This window comes from Seriola aureovittata, chromosome 9, assembly GCF_021018895.1.
Source record: "Seriola aureovittata isolate HTS-2021-v1 ecotype China chromosome 9, ASM2101889v1, whole genome shotgun sequence".
Lineage (NCBI taxonomy): Eukaryota > Metazoa > Chordata > Actinopteri > Carangiformes > Carangidae > Seriola > Seriola aureovittata.
This window is the reverse complement of record NC_079372.1, coordinates 11,059,140-11,085,715: the sequence shown is the minus strand read 5'-3', so window position 1 is coordinate 11,085,715 and position 26,576 is coordinate 11,059,140. Positions and strand designations below refer to the sequence as shown.

Sequence of the window (26,576 nt, the reverse complement as noted above, 5' to 3'; positions counted from 1 at the left end):
ATTTATTTATTCACTTTGTTGTAGGATAAAAGCTTGAGAAGTGAATCAATAAGTCACTACAGTCTCTCTCAGTATAACAGGAAAACAACGACAATGTACATGACTGACTGTTATCACCTACTATATGTTACACTTTACAAAACCTATGAAATACTGTGAATTTTTTTTGTTGTATTACATCATCTCATGTTGTTTTTTGTAAATTATTTCTCTATGATTGTTTAGTCATCTTTTCTTTCATTTTCATTATATTTACTATCACACTTTAATAAGACAGAAAAGCTTTATAGGCTCTAACTAACAGATTTATTGAAAGAGTATTCTAAGAATCTATCATTGCATTTCCATAAAGTTCAGGAAGAAAAAGTGAAAAAAAAAAAAGGTTGGCAAACAAAAATCAAAAGTAAAAAAAAAATCAACACAGCAGAGGTGCTGATTGTTTAGTCCCCCAGGGGTCGACAGCCATGCTGGCATATCTGTGAGGTTGTACGATGCAGTTGTACGTTGAGCTAAATGCTAACATGCTCACAGTGACAATGCTAATGCTGCACAGAGTACAGCTGAGGTTGGTGAGAATTTCATTAGTATAATGTCTTAATCCAAATTATTGGACTAATCAGCATTTTGACCTGATACAAAAGTTAAGGAATGGTCAAAGTAGTGTAAATCTGTCCTCTACAGAACTTGAAGTACACCCACACACAGTTGTCAGTATATTACTCAAAATCACAAATGTCAACCTCATGGTGACACGAGAGGGAATGTCATCCTCTGTCTAGAAAATGCCCACAACTTTAAAATTCGACATATCCCTAGCTTTCTGTTAAACATGTATATCCTTTAAGCCTAAACTGAGATAATCCTGATGACATCATGAGGGACTATCATCTCAGACGTGTCAAATCTCCTCCAGAGCCTCAGAAGACATTATACAACTCTTTTCACAGGCTGAGCACAACTCTCTCCGTAAACTGATTGATGTATGATATCAGGGTATTCCCCTTTAATTGTTTACAAATCACTTATTAATTATTTATAAATTAATAAAAAGCAATTCATTCTTTTGAGATCACAGGAAGTGCATTTGGCTGCTGTAAATTCTCCTCCAGCGTTGCTGTGTCTAATGGACAGTTTGACCGCTTACCCTCTGGAAAAGAGTAGCAGAGCATCTGCAATACTTACTAATTTACATCTACAGACTTGATATTATTAAAAGGTGAGAAACCCATTGCCCTTTTTACATTAAGGCTTATTAGAAAGTAAGGCATTAATTATGTATTAATAGCAACAGAAGGTACCTCTGTCTCTGATATTTTCACCCATGGTCCTTTGTAGTATTTAGTAAGTTTGCAGAGATTTGTGGTTCAGTTAATTTTTTTGTTTGCATATTTGAAAGTTCAATAAAGAAAATTATATCAATTCAATAAAGAGAATTACATGAATTCTTTACACTGATTTGATTTACTGCAAATCAAATCAGATTCTTTTTGTGGCCTTTGTTCAAGAGGTTTCTTCATGCAAGCCTGAACAACAGCATACATATGCATTTACTAACATGCAATTGAGCACACACGCACAGACACATACGAACACATCATTAAAAACACACATTCCAGCAACTACACACACTGGGGCAAACACACACTGTAAGTGTCACACGTGGGGGGTTAATAGGCACTTAGCATCATGGATTCTTGCAGGTCCTGACTCCCCCTTCCCTAATAAGAGGCTTCTAACAGCCAATTACATCACCCTTCAGCTGGAAGATACTGCTCCAGTCTAACCACTAATGTCAGGGAAAACTCATTGCAGGATACATAAGGAGATAGAGATATACAACAAGATATGCTGTTGCTATATTTTGATGTCATGGTCACCTCTGAACTCTGAGATGCCTAATATATTCTTTCAGCAGCACCATTTCACACTCAATCTGTTTTGACATCTGATCAGCAACAGACATTATACCTGTGTTAAAAACTGGAGGCACCACAAGTCAGCTGTGTTCCTTTTATAGTTTAACACTATGATTTGACAACAACTCATATAAGTGTTAACATTTCTCAAAGATGTGAGAGAAGACTTTCCCTGTCACTGCATATGCCAACACCTCAGCTACTGTAGGGATCATTACAGTAACTCTCAGCGGTTCCTTATCGGAACGTCACTGATGAATCAACATTGGCATCTGCTGGTGAAGAGTGTGTATTACATTTTAGCGCAAACTTTGTCACCATACAGTATGACATCTTTTTTTTTTTTTTTTTTCAAATACAAAGATGGATTCTGAAACTTCCGTGAAATAAAAATTTCATGAATATGAATCACTAATACTTGACGTCAATATCAGGAAACTCAGATTTTTAAGATTTGTTATTATCTGGACTGGCAGCAAATCACATGTATCTAGTTGCTTTTGATTAGATGTTAATTTGGAAAATGAATCATTTTTCAAATTTGTATTTCAGGATTCAGATGCTCCCAGGTTTAATTCATTCAGGTGAACAAAGGGGGATTTCCAGTGACTTTATGAGTGAGTATGCATACGTGTTTGTGTGTGTGTATATGTGTATGTGTGTGTGTGTGTGTGTGTGCGTGTGTGTGTTGTGCCTGTTGCTCTTTCAGCTCTTTCAGTGCTGGCTTCCTCTTTGAAACTGTGTTGTCTCAATTTTCTGCTGCATAGTCTCTGATGTGGCTTGTGAGTCATACTGTGGTAAATATACACATTTGCGCATGTACACATGGATGCACACACACATAAAGACAGAGTCACAGACACATATATTCACATACACACGCACTATTCATGGTCACTATAGTTACTATTCCCTCTCTATTCATGTTAAACATTGTTGTACATTACACAGTAATCCTGCTGAGATATGCTGCTGGATTTTCTCAGGTGAACCACACAGCTGAGCCTCAGCAACAGAAAAAAAAAAAAAGTTGACATCTTCACTTCACATTTTCTCAGCCGCACCAGACAGTAAAGTCAAAGCCCTCAAACTTTATTAAAAATATCACATTGCGCTGTGTGGGGATATTCTGGGGGTCACCATGGCAACAGACATCCAAGTGCCACATGCACGAATGTGCACACCTGCCTGCCAGTATTCCAACTTGTGCCTCTGAGCCTCCCTGTTAGACAGTATCTAGGTGCTGTTTGCTAAATGTGGCAGGACGGAGAGGCGACAGTTGCAATGCCTTTGTTCTCAGAGAGAGGAGCACGCAGCTCTGTCGAGGTGTTAATTAGCCTTTGTGAGAGTAGAAAGTTGTTAGGAATGTGTTTGCTTCAGCTGTGAGATGCACAACCTTTTGTGTGAAGCAGAGCTTTGTCTTGCCAGACATTGTAAAGAATGCAACATAGTGAGTGACAGCTTCTTTTAAAGCAGCAGTGTTTTATAAATACAACCACCACATTCAACGCTCCCTGTTTGTCCTTGCCAGCAGTGGATCTGACAGTTACAATATACAACGAGCAGCCACAACATTACAAGCTGTGCAACATCTAATGCTGTGGCTGATTGGTGTATGTACCTGTTATGTTATCAAAACTTTCTGACGGCACAAAGCTCAGTATAATATGGCATGTCTCTGTTGTAACGTATAGAGACCTTCACTCAGTAAGGTCAAATTTGAAATTGTCACAGCTCTTTGATTGTGTGATGTGTCTCTAGACACGATCTGTGAAGCTGTACGCATGGACGGATCACTTTTGGGTTAACATGATGGTTTGTGATGTCAGTTTTGCAAGTGTGTGCAATGTTTTTCGGTGTCTAAATGAGATCTAGTGACTCATGTGGAGAAAACAGGCTGCTCGGACTAGGGGACTGACAGTATCGGTTTGACTCGTCATGCTGAGCCTTGCCACTGATATACAGCACTGAACTTAGTATTTTCTTGTGGATCTTAGTCATTGCCAGATAAAAAAGCAAACCACACAGTAACATGGTTTTGGTGACCTGTAAATATAAAGGCCAACTCTATATTTTTTGTTTCCTGTCAGATCATGTTTTGTGTTGTGAGATCATGTTACGTATTTTGTGAGTCAACACAACAAAAAACGCAGGAAAGTCTATTATATGAAGATAAGTGCGAAGGTAACATAACAGTGATTTAATCTGTGAATGCTGAATGTCACCATAAAGCAATTTCTTGAAAATATTTGAATCTTGTATAGGAATTTTTTGGCGGTACTGTGATAAAAAGGCACACACACACACAAACAAACATAAAAAAGGTGTCAATATGTCACACTTTTCAAATGGCTTTATTATTTATACCTCAGATTGTCTCCCTGGGGTTTGTGTGTGTAATGGTTCATGTTCAGGAATAAAATAGCATTTAGATGTTTCTCATAGCAGAGCATACACAGAGTCTGTGTGCATGTGCATATGTGTGTGTGTGTGTGTGTGTGTGTGTGCGTGCGTGAATGTATGCATGAGTATGTGAGTCACGCACCACTATCCAGCCCCCTGGGCTTTGAGTTCTGATGCCCATCTTTCAGCTTCTCTACTGCACACTGAACCCAGTGAACCTTCTGCTGTTTACACTCTCCCCCTCCTCCTGCTCGCTCTGTCTCTATTTATCTCTCTCACACTCTCTCATGCTCATCTATTCTCCCTCCGTCTCTCTCTCTCTTGCTTTCTCTCTCCATCTCCCTCCAGCTCCCTACAGTACATCTCTCATTCTCACGCACTCACGCTCTCTTGTTTTCTTAGTCTTTTCACTCGCAACCCTTCCTCCGTCTCTCTTTATAACTGCGCCTCTGTGTATCTACCTCTGCAGATCAAGACTTATTCAGAGTCAGACAGCCTCTATCTGGGTAGGGTTCAGGCACACACCCAGGGTCTCTCTGAGTGTAGATGTGTGGCCAGAGAAAGAGAAGGACAGACAGAGAGTGGAGGGGGGGGGCTGACAGAGGAAGGGGCGGAAGCTGACGATGGAATCTCCATAGATATCATCCTCATTCCCAACCTCCACCGTGTCTTCACTGCCGTCTTCCTCCTTCACATCCTCATCATCTCATTGCCACCGTGGCCATCGCCATGGCTGTCCTTCCAAACGCAAACACACACTCATTCCATCAGGTTGCAGAAAGTCGAACAGCTGCTGTGTTGTTACTACTTTCTCCAACAGCAGACTGGTAACAGCGTGGCTCTTTTATCTGTTTCTGTGCTTGTCCTTTTCTTTTTCATGAATGAGGATATGTGTGTGTGTGTGTGTGTGTGTGTGTGTGTGTGTGCGTGTGCATGTGTGTGTGTGTGGGTATGTGTGTGGGATACTAAGGGATGAAGGTACAGGTGGGAGGATTGGGGGCATGCCACCCATGTCAGCTTTTCCAGGACATGTGAGACGCTGTTTTGAGCCACTGGTTGACGTAACTTTACCCCCCGACAAAAAATAACGTCATCCTCCAGCCCCTGAGTTCTAAATTGCTTTGCTTGCACTTCTGCAGCACATTGTTGAACTGAAACACGCTATTAATGAACCCGGTGAGTTGAGTGTGAGAGAGTGAATGTGCGTGTTGGACACAGCTTGAAACTCCATTGAGCTGCGTGGAGGAGGTAAGTGGAATGTGCATCACATGGCATGAACCTCAAAGGAGCACATCTCACTGCGGCAGGGTACCAGTACGTGTCTGTGCGTGTGGGTTCGCGTGTGTATTTGAAAGTGTGTGTGACTGTGCACAAGGTACAGTATGTAGCATGTGCACCCATGTGTGTGTGTGAGACTGCTATAATGGGAATTATACATTCACCATAAGTCACAGGGTTCATTCCATGCAACAGTCCAGCTGGTTCACCGCCTCACAAGATTCAATCATGTATTAAAACAACATGCTTGTCGCTCTAGCACAGGCCTGTTGCTTGGTCATAAGTGATGCTTGGTTCTTGGTCTTAAATAACACTAATCAATGGGATTGAATTTATTTATTTTTTTCACGCTGTCATGCCTTTTTCTCCCTGAGGCGGAGCAGCCTTCTTAGCAGCGTTTCTTCACTTGGTGGCACACGTTGGGAACCCCGGGCCTGGTCACGGATAGCATAGATACACTGTAAACGGCTAATCGGGTATCAAAACCAGCGGAGAGGAAAAAGCGCCTCCACTCCGTGTCTCATTCATTATTCACAGCCAGCAAATGAAGTTGGTACAGTGGGAGCAATCAATTATAGATGAGAGAAGGTAAGGAAAGAGAGAGAGAGAGAGAGAGAGAGAGAGAGAGAGATGAAGGGGATAAAGAGAGGCCTACCTTGCATGCAGCAGAGCTTTAGCATGCCAGTGATCATCACAGTGACATTCTGCAACCTGCATGCACAGAGCTATACTCAGGTAATGGACTCTGGAGGCCCAGGATCCTGCGTAGAAAGCCCCATAGAGAGAACTCCAAGGTGTGCATGCACCTTTCACACCACACCAATAGCATTTATTTGATAATGACTCAGTGTGCTAAGTTTGAAGTCTCTTGGTTCACATGTGTGTGTGCACTTGTGTTTTTCTCTGGCTGGCTGCACTGACACAGTCATAGTGAAACTGCATTTGGTCTTTTCACAAATGTCGAGCAACAGTCATAGCGTCCCCACAGTAGGTTACAGCTTGCTCCGAAACCAAGATATAAAATTGGTCCAGATGCAGCATTTTAGAATTAACAGACTCAAAAGTCTTCGATCTCTTTTGTGTTTGACTCACACCAGCCTTTTCTCTGTCCTCTTCACTCCTCGTAACTACAGTATACGTTACACATAACAGACCACAAACATTTTCTGAGATAAATTTAATAATGATTCTAGGAATTCAAAATAACATAAGCATTAACAGGAAAAAAATATGTAATTCGTTGTTGATTGTCACATCTTTAGTAAATGCGATTACTTGTAGAAATGTATCATTGGGCCACCTTCAGTGCTCTCTAACTGATCACTGTTTCTTTTTCCAGACGGTGCTCTTTCACATTCAGTGATTTTATCTTGTTGAAACTAAAAGTAAAGCAATAACTTTGATCACATATTCAATTTTGGGACTTTCCTGGACAATTAAGCAGCCTGGTAACTCAAGTTGATGTTCATCTTCTTCTGTGCCAGTGAGCCATAGATGCAGTTTCACAACTCCAACCTGTGGCACTTCTACGGCCATTTGCATGCATTGTGGGGCCGTCCCATACACATATATTTGCACACACACACACACACACACACACACACACACACACACACACACACACACACACACACATACGTTTGAGATGACACACCTCACTGAGATTGACATTAGTCGCAGAGGCCACTACTATCTGTGCTTGCTTTTCAGCTGTCCACAGCTTTACTTGCAGCTGTTTTGAATGAGCCTCCGTTGTTGTGATTGGAAATTCTAACTGTGAAGCATCTGTTGAAATTTTTGTCTCAATCCCTCTGTCATTTCACTATTCGTTAAATGTCAGATATTCGCTTCTGGAAACTGCTCTATTTGTGCTGTCTGTATTTGGTGTTTGTGTGTTAGTGTGTGTGTGTGTGTGTGTGTGTGTGTGTGTGTGTGTGTGTGGGCAGAGAGGCTGTTTGATGTGAGTCAGATCCAAACCCAGGCTGGTTTCTCTCACATGTGTGTGGGACGCATCCAGATGGCTCCACAGGACTGCACAAATGTCACTCTGATAATGAGACAACACGGCCTGTTGAAATACAGGTAGCAGGGCTGTATTGCGTGCTTTTACACACACACACACACACACACACACACACACACACACACACATTGAGAGGGATGGAGAGATTGCATGAAAGAAAGAAAGACAGAAGAAATAGGGAGGCCTCCCTGAGTGCAAGAAACCACGCAATTATCACATGTAACAAACACAATGAAAACATAATATTGACACATATGTATGACGATTACAAACATGACACATGAATGGTAGTGCACAGGTTCATGTGCTGCGTTGCTTAAAGATAATTTCCTCCGTAGAGAAACATCTGTCTTTATCATCCTCGACTTCACCATGGTGACCTGCGAGGCATGATGAATGCAATAATATTTATCCACTGACCTGTGCTAACTGACAACTTCACCTCTGCCCCTCTCCAGTCCTCGGGGGTCACCACAGGTCACAGCTCAGTTGCCATGGGAACAGGCAACATGAAGGAAAATTCTCCTGAGCACTAAACAGTGACACCTTATACGCCGTCTCTGACAGACTCGGCTGAGTTGCACATCAAGTGTGAAAGCAGGAGTGAGAAGTTGTTGTTTATTTAATTTTCCTACGAGTCACAAGAGTGGCCTGTCAACCCCACTCTTTTTCGCACTCTCCCTGTCTCTCTTTCTGTCTCCTGCATAAAAACCCATTTTCACACGTACCCTTGGATATTTGCTCACACATATTTTCTTTGTCTGCATCACTCCACTCAGTAGTTCTCTCACACAATATATTCCTGTTATTTTGAACAGCAAAGCACAGGTGCAACCCTGTCTGTGTGTGTGTGTGTGTGTGTGTGTGTGTGTGTGTGTGTGTGTAAGTGAGATAGTATCTGTTATTCCAGCTCTCCAACTGCTGTGACCTAATGTAACTATTGCACCTACGTTGTCAACCCTCCAACAGCTCAGTCTGCCTCATGAGGTTCCTGCACCTGTTTGCCTAACACGCACACAAACACACTTTATATATCAGCCCACAGTCACAAATACTAATCCACTGACACCATTATGATCCAAGTCTCATGGTATGTGTGTGTTCAGTGTGTGTGTGTGTGTGTGTGTGTGTGTGTGTGTGTGTGTGTGTGTGTGTCTGGAGTGGGTGGTGTTGCTGCTGTATCAAACGCTGTCCACTGCTGGCAGCGAATTTCCTCTCTGAGGTGATCTGTTATAGTGACAGGGCAGCAAGTATTTTTAGCCATAGAGAAAGGACAAATAATGAAGCAGGAAAGACAGAGGGAGACAAGGGGACGAGTGTGGGAGAGAGAGGAACAAGAGAGGAAGGATAGAGAGAGAGAGAGAGAGAAAAGGGGGAAGTGAAATCTGAGGGTAAAACAAAACCACCTGGATGTTGCTGACTCGCTCCTCTTCTGTTTAGAGCACAGTCTATATACATCACATTACACATCCACACTCACATACCCACACACACCTCACGTTCATGCGCACACACGTCTAAACGTGTATAAAGACTCACCGATTCTGACAGTTTGGATGCAGGCAAAACAGATCGTTTCGCTTTGTTACAATTATTTTTATAGTTTAGGTCATCATTTCTATCGGTTGTGATAACATTGTACTCGCCAAAATAACAGCTGAGATCTGCATACATGGGAAACAGTGCTACAGCAAAATTAGATCGGGCAAGAAACACCAGAGGTCAGACAATCAAGAGAAAGTAAAACCAAAAGTGAGTGTACCAAAAACGTCAGCAATAATCTCTCATGGTAGATTTTAGATTTCAGGGGTCAGGAGCATAGGCAGGTAACTGGCTAGGGTTAGGGTAAGGTTGGAGTCAAGTTGAGCATCATACAGATGACTGGTTGAGGTTAGGAATAAAGTTGGCCTCAGGTTAAGGTGAGGGGGAACACGTACCGATGGGGAAACAGACTTTTCTTCCGCCAGAATTAAAAACCTTTGAATTTAGTGCCAACCACCGCCCTCATTATACTGGAAAACTCTGTCCAAGTACAGTGGGTCAAATTGAACTAACAAGTTATCTGTTGTTTACCACTAAATTTGAAATGGTATTTTGATATTTGATAGTCGCTTCATTTTTTCAAGAATGTCTTGTTTAAGGTTTTTCTATATGAGGTCTTGCTACTTTCTTTGTCCTATACTGTATGTTTTGGACTTTTTGGTCAAACAAAACAAGACATTTGAATGCATCACTTTGGGTTTTGGGAAGTTATGATGGACATTTTTCACAATTTTATAACATTTCATAATCAAAGCAATTATTTCATCCCAAAAATGATTGGCAGATTAATCATCTATGAAATTAATTACGACCCTATCTACAGTTTCATCATTCACCTTCTTTTTCTCTTCTACATAAATTTGGTTAATTTGGGATTGGTTTAAAATCTGTCTGATGATCTGCGTTCTCATGATTTTTGCTACATCCAACTTATTTTTAGCAACATCACTGCTTTCCCAAATCTCTGCAGTTAACTTGGTCAGTACATTATTTTCATGAAAGAAAGACATATTAGTTGAATCTATAAGTTTCAAGTTCTACTAAACCAGATTCAGCTTTGGCAGATTAAGTGCAGTGGAACGGGCGTCACAGCACTGACAAAGCAGTTACTCAGAAAAACAACTGAGGAGTGAAATAATACAACCAAAAGGCAAAAGATAAAGCCTGAAATAGACTTCTTCTTTTTACTTCTCCTTTTTCTCAATGGAATTCTTACAAGAGTAGGACTTTGGTTTTTGCTTCCGTTGTCAGGGCAGCAAGCAGCTTTGGCCTTAACCTCAAAGTGGTGGGTAAAACAATATAAAGTGCTCAGAGAGGTGGTCAGGACATTATGGTTTGCACACGCAAGTCGTGAGGCCTCTGTGTAGCACAATGTCCTCCCCTCTCTCTCTCTCTCTCTCTCTCTCTCTCACACACACTCTCTCACTGGTTTGTTCCCTGAGTCAGCATTCTGCCTCAGCTCCAGTTTCTCTACCCTGGCCCGCCTCTGCCCGCCTCCCTGCAGGACACTATTAGGACATCTCTCTCTCTCTGTGTGCGTGTGTGTGTGTGTGTGTGTGTGTGTGTGTGTGTGTGTGTGTGTGTGTGTGTGTGTGTTTGTGTGTGTGTGTGTGTGTGTGTGTGTGTGTGTGTGTGTGTGTGTGTGTGTGTGTGTGTGTGTGCCTTTGTGGGAGAAAGCTACTGTTGCATTTACGTGGTCAGGTCCTTTCACCATCTTATGCAATACGATATTTTTCACTTTGCGAGTAACCCTGGATATTTCTGTCTGCTCCATCGAATCAGCTTTTGTGCCAGTACACCATGAAAGATGCACGTCTCCTCCCGCTCTTCCAAAACACTCCCAATGGGTTTTGCATGTTGTGTGTGTATGTGTGTGTGTGTGTGTGTGTGTGTGTGGTGTGTGTGTGTGTGTGTGAGTGTGTGTGTGTGTGTGTGAGAGAGAGCGATCTGCTGGATACTACTAGTTCTGCTAACATGGCCCAAAAATAGCAAACTGGAGAGGTGTGAAGTAAAAAAGGAAAGGACACTTTAGTAGAGGAGTAACTGACACGGGGTGAGTCACTTTCACACACACACTCACACATGCACGCACACGCACGCACACACACACACACACACACACACACACACACAAGCACACACATGCATTTACAAAGGCACGTAACACACACACACACACAGTTGTGAAATTGTCTCACGTTAGCTTTGTCACTGCTGACTATGAGTGTGTGTGTGCGTGTGTGTGTTGGCAGGAATCACGGGTTTGTGTCTTACTGCCATGTGATTGGCTCTTTTTCACAGTTTTTTTAATTTCATTTGCCCAGAAAAAATGACAAAGATTCCCCATCCGTGGCTTTCCTCGTTATGCTTTTATAAAGCTCAGTAACTTTTTTTTTTGAATGGATTAGCACAGTTTACACACTTTCCCTCAGCGCACTGGGCTTCCTTAGCATCAGAAACTATAAAGTTATGATGGCGATATCCCGAATTGTCCTCCAGACACCCGGTTTAAGGGACATTGGTGTCAGGTTTCACCCGGCGAGACCCTGACACCCCTGCTTGAAAATCCCTGATTGGTCGATTTTCCACACCATACAACACCCTACATCACACTGTCCACACATCCATCACTGATACTGACACGCCTCGCTTTGTTAAGCATGTAGTGGATATTACAGATTCTGCTGGCATTTTGATTTGATCAGTTTGTGCGTTTTTGAATTGGAGCATCACTGAGGCGGAGGTATCATCAATGCACTGAAGAAACAGTTTTAAAATGTCTAACCTCAAGTTAAAGTGAAAATATGGCTGATGGCTTTTTTTTTTTCTTCTTCATAATTCTCGCTTTTTGAACGTTTTTTCAGCGAACAGAGTCGTGTTGTTTCCCAGTTCTATTTACATGTGTTTATAGGATGTTGTAGTGTGAATGCAGAAGTGAGAATGGGAGAGACAGAAGGAGAGAGGAAATGATACTAAGACGTTTGGCCTGAACAGTGCCTAATGATCACAAGAGCAAAAGATACATGCATGTGAACGCACACACAGACACACACACGCACCATGTGATCTCTCGATTAGTGCTGTATAGTCACACCCTCCCACGCTCTCTTAGTGTTTGATCACAATCTCCCTCCTACTCCTGGGCTCCAGTCAAACAGAAACTTTCAACAGATAACGTTTGTTTGAAACAAAATCAGTGATGACCTTTGTTGAAATTCACTTAGATATTTAATTTTTTTCATGTTCAGTGAAAATGTTTGGCTGAACGTATACATTTATTCTTATATCTATAAAGTGCTTTGAAGTATCTGAAGACATCCACAGCTTGTGTTTGAGAAGAGTCAAAGTTTAGAGTTTGATCTAATAGCTTACTATAGCTCTGACTATTATGAGGCTGATTAAAAGAGAATATGATCTGTGAAGGTTATAATGCACTGATGTAGCTGATATCTATTTGGATGAAATGGCTTTGAGTCACCAAACTGGTGCCTGTGAAAATATTATAAGCTTTAAACTGTGCTGCTTAGAGCTGGCTGTTACTTTTTGAAGGCTCTGGCCAGAGGTTCCCTTTGACTTGAAATCTTTGGCCTTTGTTCTACCTTTCTGTCTTTGCCCTTTATTATATTTAATAAATATTTATTATATATTATATTTTATTGTCAAAGTGGTGCCATCATGTCATCACCACATTTTGGTGAGTGGTATAAGTCTGTCATAAGGCATCAGTTTTACATATTCACAATTGACAGGGGCTTACCCTCCTATAAATTTCATAATTTTGATTTATGGTCACTAGCATGTAATGTATGCAATTAGAACTTAATTTATTAATAAAAAATCATTATCGTTATAATTATGTGTATATGATTTTCTGGTCAGTCACCTACTTCATGTGCCCCTAATGAGAAAAACTTTTATTGTCTATACACTTGTGATTATTTATTCATGTATTTATAAATAATAGCCAAGAATAAATGATAAAAAAGACAATAAAACAAATGGAGGAAACCTCAATTTTCATAGTAAAAATGGATAATTGCTCCATCCATCAGGAAAATAAAGAGTCACAGATAAGCTCTTACTTCACTTTTGACTCATCAGGTGCACGTCATAGATTTCAACTCCCCCTTGACATTGTGTTGTAGAGAGATTCCAGCCATGTAAGCTGCTCTTGACCCATGACCCGGCCTGTTCTGACAGCCCCAGGTTTGGACCTGAGTCATACGTTTTTCCACTGATGAAAAAAAAGATGAAGTGTGAAAGCATTCAGCCAGGTGTAATTTAATGCATAAAAGTTAAAAGTTTTGTTCAAGTTAGACGGTTGAGCTTTTAATCATTAAGAGTACAGGCCATTTCAGCCAAGATTAAATATAGTTCAACTGTAATAAACACTCTAGTAATAATCTGTCAGTCTCTTTCCTGTGCGCTAGTTGTCTCAGTGAGGTGAAGAAAGCCTCCCTTGAGGGTTTACACCAGGTCATATGTGATGGGAAGTGAGGCATGCTGTACAGTAAAGAGAGCATATGACTTATTAGTACATTACACAGGACATTCCCATATCTCCCATAGGCATTGGTTTCACAATAAGATGTGTGAGTGGTCTTTTGTGGTTTCATGCTTGAAAGAAAAGCACATGATGCCAACGCACACAGATCATGAACAAGTGATTAATCTAAAAAGAGAACTGACTCGTTATGACTATGATGAAATCCTCAGTGTGTCAGATTTTGACCAGCCGGCAATTACACTTCCCCTGCCGTAACATGTCAATACCGAGTGCAAGCACACCTTGCTCATCATCCCCGTGGGCTGCGATTGGCTGATGGACTAAGAGGCTGAGGTGTTGCAGCAAATAGCATGAGCTGTGGGCTGGTCTATTCTGCTGCTCGAGGGAGGTTAATGAGTGAAGGCACTGGGCTATCAGCCAAACATGAGCAGCAATGCTAAGGCTCCCACAATGAGCCTGACTGTATTACCACTGAGCTCTGTCTAATTATACACTCCCAGAGAGGGAGAGAGAGAGGGAGAGAGAGAGAGAGAGAGCATATTAGGCACGGGGAAGAAAAAGTTATCAAGTATCACCGTGTGTCAGAGAGACTTACTGAGAGGGATGACTGTAGATTGAAGTTGTAAGGGTGAGATAGAAGGTGTGTGTCAGTTAGAGAGAAGGAGAGCGAGAGAGAGAGAGGGAGGGAGGGGGTTGGAAAGATCAAGCAAGCTGGGTAGAGAGAAAGAGAGCGCACTCACAGGGAGATAGAGAGAGCAAAGAGGCGTTTAGAGAGTGAGAAGGAGGAGAGGCAGGAATAGGATGAAGGGAGGGAAGGCTGAGCAGTAGAGAGGAGGAAGAGACTCAGTCTCAAAACTGGATATTCCTACGTGCCTGCTGCTGCCTGATCCAATGAGTAAACTCTCTGCTACCTGCTACACAAAGGCACCCGGCGAGGTATGTGACCACACCGTTTCCTCCTCTCACTGTGTGTGTGTGTGTGTGTGTGTGTGTGTGTGTGTGTGTGTGTGTGTGTGTGTGTGTGTGTGTGTGTGTGTGTGTGTAGGAGAGAGGGAGCGCAGGTGTGATAGCAACTTTGAATGAAGGGGTAAACAGACTGTGCTGTGTGATTTGAATGGTTTGAGGAGACCAGTTTAGTTAGGAGTTACTGTAGGTGCATGTCATCCTGAGAGTGAGCCGGGTTAATTATAGGGAGGAAATATGTTTGAAATGCTTGTGTGTGTGTGTGTGTGTGTGTGTGTGTGTGTGTGTGTGTGTGTGTGTGTGTGTGTGTGTGTGTGTGTGTGTGTGTGTGAATGTGTGAATGAGCCGCTCGTGGCATACACTCATATAAGTCAGCACCTGTATGTATGTGGGGGTGTTTGTGCGCGTGGAAGAGAATGACAGAAAGAGTGTGAACAAGAGAGCGAGTGTGACTGATCCAGAGAGAAGGAGTGTGTGAGGAAGGCAGAGACAGACAGAGAGAGAGAGAGAGAGAGAGGTGGAGGTTCATCACTCAGCCTGATGGCAGATCAGGACTTTCAAAATTAGAGCAGTGGGCTTAAATAGCCCTGGTCCAGAGATAGCCAGGGGCCCTGGAGGAGACCGCTTAAACTGGGAGGGACGGATATGAGATTGGTGAGGGTGGGGTCAGTCGAGTCGGGGAAAATTTGGAAAGAGACAGAATGAGGGAGGAGGAGAAAGAAGAGAGAGAAAATAGAAGGTGCAGATGTTTGGGGCAACTCTGGGAAAGATCTCCTGCAATTAGAGGGAGGATGTGCAGGTGTGCAGGTGCATCAGGCGTCTAACTTCATATTCAATCAGAGTACAGGATAAATGATAAATCTTTCACTGAAATAACCTCCAATGCCACATTTAATTTTTTTATTTGAACTTTGTAACTCTACTCACTCAGAGACTTTAAATTGGTGTGTTTCTGCATCCCTCTACTTGGAACACAGAGCTGTGTTCTTGCCTCTCTTTCTGACTCCACTCAAATCCCTCCACATTTCTCGCCATTCTCGATGGAGAAATACTACGCCAGTGTGCACGATTATGATTTCTGTATGTCTATTTCTGCTACAGCAGGCTCTGTCCTTCTGCTGCAGTGATACCCCATATGCTGCATATAGGAACACTTCACAGGTTCATACAGTTCTCTGTGTATACGAGACATACAACATTTGTCCCTGCTGACTTAATTCACTTATTTCAATTATGAGGACGATCTGTGGAGTGTACAGGAAGTCTTCGGTCACTGAGAGATTGCTTCTAGAAAAGCATGTTTTGAGTGCACAGTTACAAAGTGTGTTTCATCTGCTGGGAGCAATTTTTTTGTTCTGGTAGTATTCAGAGTTGGACTTGTCACTTGCATGCTGGTGTATCAGTGGGAGTTTGTGTCATGGTGGGGCTCTAGTTGTAGTCAGGTGGCTTCAAAAACCAGATCTCCTTTGTTTATTTTGTGTTTCACAGTAACTTACCAAGACAAAGCCCCAAGCATCATTTCATACCCCTGCTATGTAGCTATGTAGCAGAGAAGTAGCCTCATGAATGATGTAAGGATGACAAAGAGAAGCTGACTCTACGTATGTTTCTATATCTTTTGGGAAAAAGAAAAACGACTTGTCTCTGTGGGCTGAATGAGAAATACAGCATGTTCTCCCATCCCATGTTTCTTAGAGTACTGTCACCCTGAGCAGAACAGGCCTCTTGTGGGAGAAGGTTGAGTGGCTGCTGGCCCTTTAAGAGGTCTATTTTTACAGGGGCACACTCATGCAAGGAGCAAGGCGCACAGAGGAGGCAGCAGCACATGGAGACTCTATCTGCTCTGCCTCTCTTCTGTGACTCCACACAACACATCCTATAGGACCATAACCTTGTGACTGAGTGGCTATGAGAGAGAGAGAGCTGCAAAACTTGTTTGGTCCAAAGAGGAGCATGTGCTCTTTGAATGCAAGCTCTAACACGAAAATCATCCAAACTGGAAGTTACAAGGTTTGCGCCCAATAAGGAGAATCAGCCCTTTTAAAGTGGATCTCTCTGAAGTCTAAAAGTGATAATGAGTGGGAGCTTATGCACACTGTACACAAATGTGCCAACATTCCCACATACTTGTTTTGATATGCAGATAGCTATGAAAGAAATCTGAAAACATTCATGCCCCCTTCTTACAAACACATAATACACTTTAGTTGTCTTACACCCACACACTCTTCGAAAGAAACCACGAAAATGAACACATTTCAGAACATTTTTACACAAATGCACATCCGTGCACTTAGAGGTGCGCATAATGCTGAACACCCACGTAAAAAAATTACTTATACATCCTCAATATCTGGACCTAAAATAATCTTCTCCTTATGCAATCTGCATGTTATATAATGCATGGCCTGTCATTATCACAGCGCTCCTTCACGCCCTGCTGTGCCTCTCCACCTACAGCACCACACAGATAGTCAGACACATACACACACGCACACACACACACCCTGCACCATGTGTTGACAGTCATATACTCTACTCTAGCACTCTCACCCACGTTGAGTGTGTGCTCTCAAACAGCCAAGCCAGATGAGTGAGAGGGAAAGACAAGAGAGGAAGACGGAGAGTGGGTGGGGGGGGGCTGAAAGTGAAAGAGACATAGAGGGAAAACTTAGATAGTGAAGTGTACATTCATGCAGAGACTACACATTTGCATGTTTGTATGAATCCGGCATCTGTGTTGCATGTGTGACTCTCAGGGCTGTGTTTTATGTGTTTGCTCTGAGAAAATTCCCGTCCTTCACCTGTTGAAACCTTTTGTGGGTGACAGATAAGCAGGCACTAGAGGCTACACCACAACCCCTCATTACATTATTTGTGTAATCATTTTCTTTACCCCCCCCCCCCTTCAGAGTTTCGGAGCGCAGGAAACACTCACCAGTTTATTGCAGGATGTGTGAGGGATAATAACTCTCGCTGTCACCCCCAGTCACACCTCCGGTCAGACACAGACTTGCATGTCTTTGCATGTCTTGCATGTCATCTTCTCACACAATGGAAAGGGAGTCCCCACACGGTCCTTCTTGATCTGTGGAAATATATTTCTAAAGACTTCATTTAATTAAAAACATATATTGAAAAGAGATGCTCACAAATTTTTTTGATTATAGAGGGAACTGACAAATCAAGCAATATGTGCACATCTGTCAACTCAGGCATGTTGAGCTCCACATTCACAATGGACTTAACTCAAGTCATTCAGAAAACATAATTTTTTCTAAATAACTAACTCAATGGAATTGCACAAATTCCTTCTGAGGTATGTGCCAGTCATGAATTAGTTTTGCGTTTATGGCATTTTTGAATCAGTCAAGGAGACCTGCATGGCCACTGTTCTCATATCAGCACTCTCCCAGTTGGAAGGGTATGAGAATTGGCTTGGGAGCTCAGCTGAGGAGCCAGGAGGGTGATGAATAATCCCAAACAGAGGCAGGTGTTTGAATACAGTTGACACAGTGCCAGACTACTTTAAGGTGACAGACACACCTGGCGGCCGGGGTGTCCCGTGAGAGGAAAGGTGCAGGAAGTGATATTTCATAGGGTGCATTTACATTCAGATCCACTTACGTGTGAAGATATGTGTGTACGTGTGTACGTGTGTACGTGTGTATGTGTGTATGTGTGTATGTGTGTATGTGTGTACGTGTGTACGTGTGTACGTGTGTACGTGTGTATGTGTGTATGTGTGAATGTGTGTATGTGTGAATGTGTGCATTTGCTCTTATGCAAACATGGGCTTGTAGTCTGTCAGTTATCTGAGGTTTCTCTTTGCTTTGTGTTTGTGCAGATCGTTTTCTTTGGCCTTGACTTGCAAACCTTTGTCTATGATCAGGCAGTATGTTCTCCTCCTCCTCCACACTTCATCTACAATAGGGGTCAATGACCTTTCAACCTTGCCACCCACTACTTACACCCACAGTTCTCCAGCCAGGCCTGTCTTTCTGCCTGCTGGAGCCCATGCAAGTAAATCTGCTGCCTCGTGCAGACAGACCCAACGTGAACAGACACAATATATTGCACAGTATCGGTATCACAGTACAGAAAGTGTAACATCTGAGACATCCTGTAGCCTGTATAGCATCAATAGTGCCTTGACAGCTTGTCCTTAAGTTGGATGTGCATTACATTCTACCTTTGTGATGCTTTCCTATTCATTTTATTTCTTTTTTTTTTCCGCACAACAAAAAAATCAATCAGCAAAACATCTTTCTCTAATTTAATTTGAGTTTTTTTTCAAATTATTAGCAGAGATTATCAAATAGCTGAGTGATAAAGGTACTCTCTCAAGTGGAACTGGGACTCTCCCTATTTTCATTTTGAAAATAAGCATTAAGCCCACTCAATCCTATTTCAATATCATTTGCAGTACCCTCTATAACAAACAGCATAAGCGATGTTTTGAGTAAATGGCTGTGGCTGTGTGTGACTGGGCAGCAGATTTGGTGTGGGAGGGGTTGTAGAGCAGAAGTAATAATGGCAGTGTATAGCAATGTTGCCTTGAATACCGCCAGTGATAAAGGTACTCCAGACAGTATCTGTGAAGCCAGTCTAGACAGTCTCTCTGAAAATGAATGGCACTTGAGCTACCATGGCCAGGTCTGGCCATGCTCTCTCCACGGAGATGCCATCACTATGTTTGCTTACAGCTTGCTGACATTTTGCTGCTAAACCACAGAACCAACACAAACTCAGTTTGACTGGCAGTCGCCAGGGGACAGTGCCAGAAACAACAAATCTTTGGAATGAAAAGTAATCCCCCTCCTCTTCCATACACACACACACACACACACACACATGCTCTCGTTCTCGCTCTTTAGAGTTGTTTCTACCCTATCAGACTTTCTCTCCCTCGGTCTCTCTTTCCCCTCTCCTCTACCATCCACCCCCCCCTTGCTACTGATCTCATAGCATGAGAGTACTACTCGCAGGTCTCTGAGTCGGCTAATCATGTCACAGACTAGTAAGAGGGACTGCTACCTGTGAGCCAGTGAGCAAGTAAAAAGTTGGAAAACAAATTTAGAAAAAAAAAGGGAGATGTAAGGATGGAAATACAAAAGCATGACTGTGCACCAGCAAGCAGTATGTGACATCACTACAGTTGCATAAGAATTGCTGTCACCTACCCAGTAGCGGCACATTTGATGTTTGTTTCATGTTTTCTTTTCTGTCATTGTGATGCATATGATATATGCAAATTGAAACCGAAGTCAGCTTTTTGTGGTTGACAATATAGCTGGTGCAGATGTTGCATATTATCAGACTGAGATAATGTAAAAGTGCAATAATGAAACTCTCATCAGTAAACACTTAAATGTCATTGAATGATAACAACATAACACCCGCATTAGAAAATGTCAGCCATAAGGTTTGCAGAATACCTGTTAACTGCTGCTGACCTCTGGGTGCACACTTGTATGTGCAGCACATGTCTGTGTGTATTTAGAGGAAGAGAGCGAGAGACAGAGGAAGGCTGCAGTAGTTTGCTGTGGTCAGAGGAAGAGGAGAACGAGGTGGAGGAATTTTTGCTTCTGCTGACTGGCTGACCTGCATGTAATTAGTCAAGTCATATTTTTAACTGATATTGCGTAAAAGCCAGCTTAAGGAGCCATAGCTGCCCTATTTATACCCTAGGGGCTAATGGCCTGTACCACCACACAGGGGGATTTCCTCTCAGAACTATACTAAGCCTGCCTTAGGCCGTACCAGTTAGGATTCACAGGGATTAACCCAGCAATACATTACAGGCGTCACCCTCTAGTCTGCACCACACACACTGTTGTACTCTCTCCCAATGTTTAGCATGCTCTCTTTGGAAATCTGCTTTCTAGAAGGTGGTATGTTCTGTTTATTCTGCTGCACTCACAGTACACAATGTTGATCGTATTCTTAATCAGAAACAGCAGACAGCGGATACTTTCATTGTTTGTGCCACAGGAAGATGTGCAAGCCAGCCACGAGTTAGCTGAAGGTTGATTCCTCGCATGCATGTTTGTGTTTCTGTGTACAAGCAGAGTTCCCTCTGTATGTGTGTGTGTCTGTCTGTGTGTGTGTGTGTTTGTGTGTGTATGTGTGTGTGTGTGTGTGTGTGTGTGTGTGTGTGTATGTATGTGTGGGTGTTAATAGTAACTCCTGAGCCATAAGCCCATCCTCATTGTGGTTGAGCCTGCTGCGGGCAGGGCTGCTGGCTCATCCTGTTGAAGAATGGGTCAGGGCCCTGAAGGCTGACCTGGCCCTTTGCCCATTAAGCTATCGCCCGTATCACCCTGTCCTTTTATCAGCTTAGCCAGGCTCCTTGTGGAGTAAGCCACCACACAAGGCTAGTAGTACTCCCTTCCTCCCCCCCACCCCCCTCCCTCCATCACTCCACCTCTCCCTCGAAGACTTAAGTTTGCTATCTATCTATCTATCTATCTATCTATCTATCTATCTATCTATCTATCTATCTATCTATCTATCTATAACCCCCCCACTCTTCCAACTCTCCTCTACTCTCCCCTCTGTTCAGATCTGTTACATTCAGCAACAAATTTCTGCTGCATCAGACATCCATCATAGATCCTCCACTCAGCCTGAAACGTGATCAGACACCCGATACGAGGCTACACATGAGGAAGGGTAAAAAAAAAAAAAAGAAAAGAAAGAAAAAGAAAAGAACAAAATGGCTTTTTGATTTAAAAAAAAAAAGAAGAACCAGAAGTTCAAACAGTAAATCATGTTCAGTGTTCAGTGGAATCTGCTGAGGAGAGGGGGTGAATCCTGTGGAAGCCTTTGACCCCTGTTGCTATGTTTCACTTCCACCACTAAGATTTTTTTTTTTGGGTGTAGTCTGACTCATCTGACCTTTGTTGTGTAGGCCTGACCCTGCATGTGCTTGTGTGTGTGTGTGTGTGTGTGTGTGTGTGTGTGTGTGTGTGTTAGAAAAACAGCTAGATGAAATGGAGAAAGAGCGTACACCAAATGCCTCAGTGGTGCCATAAATGATTGACAGCACAATACGACTCCATGTTGTGTTGGCTCATGTTGATGTTTATCTGTGTGTGTTTGTGTGTGGATTCAGTGTGCTAAATATCAATGTGTGCATGCATAAGTAGAGTAGAGCACAACAGTCATTTCTATATCTCCACACTAGTAAATACCCTTTGATGAACCCGGTTCTTGCTCTGTTTTCCTCTCTTTCACTATGACTGGACTATTATGTCAAAATTTATGGCATGATTAGTGTTATGAATATGTAGAATTATATTTAAGATACATTCTACAATTATATCTGTTGTTCTGAATGCTGACTACAGAGCAGAGGTGTTATGGCTCTTTAGAGAAAAGTAATTTGGTTTGCATTTCTTTTGCATTGCATTTATTCCCTACTTTGTATATCTTAATATCCAAAGTATGATTTCTCATCAACTCGAGACCTTAAGATTTAATGGTATTGATAAAAAAAAATGTGTTATGTTGGGGAATTTTCATCTGTAATCATGAACAGGGAAAGCTTTATTTAAATAGCCAAGCTCACTCTGATACCTTATGAGGTTTTGTGTAATATAATCATAGAAAGATTTTTGTAGAATCAGCTTTGTTTTTACATGCGGCCAATTGTACAGTCAAATTAGTTTTTAAGATTTTTAATTAAAAAAAAAAACTAATTACAGTAAAATTAATAATTTCCTGTTTGTAAATTATTTGATAAGTATGTAAGAAACCTGCAATTCCTGGCCTATTGATCCTTTTTTTTTATTGAATATAATTAAAACAATTAAAAACAGATGGATTTTTCTTAATTCCATAGCATCCTTAAGATTGTTTTAAAATGTATTTATAGCAGTTAAATCTTGTTGCTGCTTTTTTTTATTTATATTTTTTTGATTGAATAGTATCATATGTATTTCCATGTGATATTACAATATGGCTCTACTATCAAAAAAACATATCAAACCATTTTTTATTTATTTAATCTTAATCCAAAAATGCTCAAAAGATAAAATAAAAATACGTATCTTTACTCTTTATTAATTGTGAGACTTATAATGAACCCACACAAATACAAGAAATAATGGAGCAGACAGCTCTTATGCCCACACGACCTCAGTGCATGCATCTGCAAACAGCATTCACTCTGAAAAATAAGTAATCTTTTCCTAAATGTCAGAGGAGAGTATCTTGGCAATTGTCACCTCGCTGTGAGAACGTTTCAATGTGGCCTTCAAGCTGATGTGTCTGCACACCTACAAGTCTGATTAGCTTTGCATTCCACTGAGGTTGAGAAGTTAGACAAGGTTAAGCTCTAATTTACTGTTGGCGGATATGAGTCTGCATTTTGCTCCGTGTTCAGAAGATTGGATGAATTGCTTGTAGAAATATGAAAGAAAATAAAGATTGCTTTTTTACAATTAACAACCAATAATGATTAGATTGCTTCATTAAATCCTATTTCTCCCTGTGCTCCAATTTGTGTTCTCGCTCCGTTATTGCATTTCTGCGCTGATAATTAACATAAGCCTGTTTGAATTGAGGTTTGGCTCTGTTTCTTTGTCGAGGAGCACATGAGGTTTTTTGCAATGCATTTTCAACCTTGTGCCTGTTTATTACTGTTGTTAAAGGTTTCTATACTGACAGGTTTCTGACTTCTTGCCATAAATGAACTACACTGCTCTCACCAATTCAGTCCTAATAAGCCGTACCAGCCATTCCAACACACTTCACTTACACTGACTGAATCACTGAAGCAAATCATTCAGAGCTCTCCTGCAGTGCTCCTGTTAGCGTATGAGCTTGTGTGTGTGTGTGTGTGTGTGTGTGTGTGTGTGTGTGTGTGTATGTGTGAGTGTGAAGTCAAATCAAATTTATTCATAAAAGCTCTTTTAATAAGCAGGTTCATCACAAAGTGCTTTGATGAGAACAAAGGACACAAATTCAGATGAAAACTACAGATAAACAAATAGAACAAGTATTGGGTCTCTGCATGTGTGTGTGTGTGCCTGCGTGTGTGTGTGTGTGTGTGTGCCTGCGTGTGTGTGTGTGTGTGTGTGTGTGTGTGTGTGTGTGTGTGTGTGTGCTTGATGGATGTGAGGTTTAGATTTGAGTCAGAGGCAACAGCAAAAGCCTAAGTCTGAGAGTGTGTGTAGGACGAACCTCCTACCACGTCCCTCCCTGTCTCTCATCAACTGTCTCTCTGCCTCCCCTCCATCCTTCCCTCTCTTTTATGTGCCAACAAGTCTTCTGAAAAGTGCTCGCTAGAAACATAAATTCAATTTTTGATCGCTGACGAGTTGATTGATTAATGACTTCTCTTGTTAAGAGACACGTTTAACTGGTGAAACTTCCGTGAAAAGCATAACATCAGGCAGTGCTAAGGCAGCATATAGTCACATATATAATCTGTATGTGCTGCATCCTTGACTCTTTGTGCATGTGTGTGTTTGTGTGTGCATAACATATATATGTATGTGTGTGTGTGTGCATATTTGTATCCCTCACAGTGATTAAAGCAAGTGGGCGGCAGCAGCAACTGGTCTGCCTGTGTGGCTCTGCATAGCAGACATGTTTCTCACTGCTAGATATTACTCATTTCCTCAGCCCTTTGCACACACAAGCACACACACACACACACACACTCACACACACACACACACACACACACACACACACACACACACACTCACACTCTTGAGACACACACTCGCACACACACACTCACATACACAACAGACACAGAGACGGATAGCAGGCTCTCAGTTCTTTCCCTCAGTTTGGTGGGCTTGCTGGTGTTATTTCATGCGTACAGAGATCAGAGGCAGTGTGTAGCTGGAGGCTGCTGATACCTGCAGGTGTTGTAACTGGCGGTGGTGCTGTGGAGGAGCAGTGTAGCACAATGAGGAGCTGAGGAGTGGGTTGACCCTCTGGGAGGACTGGAATATGAATGACTGCCAACACTGGGAAGCCTGCTCAGCCAGCATTAAGGTCAGTCTAACATCACATCACAACAACCACCAGCTCCATCAACCTGTCTGTCGGCTCCCGCATTCTCTAACTGCTCTTTTAGAGCAGGAGTTCAGTAAGAGCTGCTGCTGGTGGCTGCTTTTCTGTTTCAATTAGCAACACTGGACTATCAGTTTATGTTTCTTTCATTATAAAATAGGCGAAATGAGTCACTGATATTCTGTAGTTCTGTTTTTCTGAGGTTTGAAGTCATGAGTGAGGAGGTATGTTTGACAGCTATCCTGAGAATTGCATGCAGAGAAAAGGCGGGATGAGAAGGAGTGGTGTGAAGAGATGTGTCAAATTTGACATTTACAGATGAGAGTGAGTTGAGGAATATAAACATTTTAAATTTTAATATAGCAACATTAACACAAACTGTTTCAGAAAGTTTAGATTTTTTATCAGTTTTAGGTAAACAGGAAAGGAACTTCTTAATAAACTGTATTTATGCTTACATGGCAAATCAAAAGTCCTGAGGAGTAATTCATTGGAAGGAATGTGTAACATCATTATTACCATGATCTCTCGGTTTTGATATATTTAAATGCTTTGACCACAGTAGCTCCAGATACACTCCAGCTCTGTGTGCATAGCTGCACAGTGTAGGAGTGTTCTGTTAGAAGACGTTTCTCTGCAAACTCCTCCACATGCACAATCGTGTTCTTTGTTTTCTTCTACTTCTTCTGGCAAGTTTGTCTTAGGTCTATTTTGATGACCTCTTTCGTGAGGGCTGTTGAAATGACAAAGGTGAAAGAGTCATTTCAGGACAAAAACGGAAACCAGATTTTATTCATTTAAAAATTCTGTATTCTAGACAAGTGCAGCCAAAATCACACTGTAGAAAAAAGTTATAGGTTTCAAATTCAGACCTTTTGAACTGTGTTTAATGTTGATTAATTGTTCAGGTACAGATGCTATGTTGCTTTCACAATATTAACTAAGTATCATATTTAGATAAATAAAATCCTGATAATTAATTTGTTCAAAACCAGATTAGTACTGGAGTATTCAGAGAAAAGTATAATTCTAGATATGTATGGATTAGATAAAGACTGAATCCAGCTGTTGCTGCCATCTGAAGGTCTTACTGTATATCTCCAGACTATCAGTTTTCATAAACCTTAGGTCAGTGGGTTTTTTTAGCCGGCAGAAAGCCACGTCGTCTTTCAGCTGAACTGAAAATATATCTCTAAAACTGGACTTTAAAGGTTTCACAACACAACAGCAACATGTTAATTTACTACCATTTAAAAACTGCTGATAATAATTGTCCATCATCACACCCGTCCTGTCAGTGTCTGGGACAATGCATCCCCCTCCTCTCACCACCCGGTTTTCAGTTTTCCACTCAGATACACAAACAGCTTGCTCCACTCTAACACTTGCTCTGTTTTTGGACCAAGTCACTTGATGAGCAACAGTTTACCCGCCTCTCCATGGAGTATCCCCATCTAACCTCTCTAACTGACTGGATGTGTGTATGTGCATGTGTGTGTGTGTGTGTGTGTGTGTGTGTGTGAGTGTAGACACAGTTGCCATGGTGACAGTGTGGCGGATGGTGAGACGGCAGGGAGTTGGTTGGCTGTTGAGACAGACTTGCGGGTGAGTGCGGGGCTGAGTGGCAGCATGGTGCTGTGATGTTGTGGCGGCGGCGGGAGCAGCGATGGTGTTGGTGGCAGTGTTGCTGGTGGTGGTGGTGGTGGAGGGAACAGCTGGGTTGGCGCTTCGGCAGCCATCTCTCCAAAAGAGCACATTTAAACGTTTGGAGAAGAATTAGTAGAGCTCCCCCGCACTTCTCACTGAATGAAACAAGGCTGCAAAATCTCTGACACATTCGAGGACTCAAACACAAACACACACGCACACAAAGACCTAAACAAATAAACACTTTCACACATGCTCCCAA

The 26,576-nt window shown here is 42.0% G+C and overlaps 1 protein-coding gene across 7 annotated transcripts in view; it reads left to right on the top strand.

Annotated features, from left to right (window-relative positions):
• Positions 1-26,576, top strand: part of zmp:0000000926 (uncharacterized) — a 76,955-nt gene that overhangs the window by 45,795 nt on the left and 4,584 nt on the right. For 3 of the 7 annotated variants that reach the window (XM_056384331.1, XM_056384333.1, XM_056384332.1), the window contains one exon: positions 2,469-2,533. The exons of 2 other annotated variants lie outside the window; for them this stretch is intronic. The gene's annotated coding sequence lies outside the window, so the exon portion shown is untranslated. Of the gene's footprint in view, positions 1-2,468; positions 2,534-14,114; positions 14,606-24,371; positions 24,650-26,576 lie in introns of those variants that run through there. 2 more of the 7 variants (XM_056384329.1, XM_056384330.1) reach the window with 2 other exon arrangements.